Raw genomic sequence first — 1,250 nt, forward strand, 5'->3', positions numbered from 1 at the left:
GTTGATATGAAGTTCCACCAGAAGTGTGTTTTCATACAAAAACTGTTAATTACAACTAACTTTGTCCATCCGATTCGAACTTTGTTCGTTGATATGAAGTTCCACTAGAAGTGTGTTTTCATACAAAAACTGTTAATTACATCTAACTTAGTCCATCCAAAACGAACTTTGTTCGTTGATTTGAAGTTCCACTAGAAGTGAGTTTTCATACCAAAACTGTTAACTACAACTAACTTTGTCCATCCGATTCGAACTTTGTTCTTCGATACGAAGTTCCACCAGAAGTGTGTTTTCATACAAAAACTGTTAATTACAACTAACTTTGTCCATCGGATTCAAACTTTGTTCGTTGATATGAAGTTCCACCAGAAGTGTGTTTTCATACAAAAACTGTTAATTACAACTAACTTTGTATATCCGATTCGAACTTTGTTCGTTGATATGAAGTTCCACCAGAAGTGTGTTTTCATACAAAAACTGTTAATTACAACTAACTTTGTCCATCAGATTCGAACTTTGTTCGTTGATATGAAGTTCCACCAGAAGTGTGTTTTCATACAAAAACTGTTAATTACAACTAACTTTGTCCATCCAAAACGAACTTTGTTCGTTGATATGAAGTTCCACCAGAAGTGTGTTTTCATACAAAAACTGTTAATTACAACTAACTTTGTCCATCCGATTCGAACTTTGTTCGTTGATATGAAGTTCCACCAGAAGTGTGTTTTCATACAAAAACTGTTAATTACATCTAACTTTGTCCATTAAAAACGAACTTTGTTCGTTGGTATGAAGTTCCACTAGAATTGTGTTTTCATACAAAAACTGTTAATTACATCTAACTTTGTCCATCCGATTCGAACTTTGTTCTTTGATACGAAGTTCCACCAGAAGTGTGTTTTCATACAAAAACTGTTAATTAGAACTAACTTTGTCCATCCGATTCGAACTTTGTTCGTTGATATGAAGTTCCACCAGAAGTGTGTTTTCATACAAAAACTGTTAATTACAATTAACTTTGTCCATCCGATTCGAACTTTGTTCGTTGATATGAAGTTCCACTAGAAGTGTGTTTTCATACAAAAACTGTTAATTACATCGAACTTTGTCCATCCAAAACGAACTTTGTTCGTTGATTTGAAGTTCCACTAGAAGTGAGTTATCATACCAAAACTGTTAACTACAACTAACTTTGTCCATCAGATTCGAACTTTGTTCGTTGATATGAAGTTCCACCAGAAGTGTGTTTT

This window comes from Anopheles moucheti, unplaced genomic scaffold, assembly GCF_943734755.1.
Source record: "Anopheles moucheti unplaced genomic scaffold, idAnoMoucSN_F20_07 putative_Y_2, whole genome shotgun sequence".
Classification (NCBI taxonomy): Eukaryota; Metazoa; Arthropoda; class Insecta; order Diptera; family Culicidae; genus Anopheles; species Anopheles moucheti.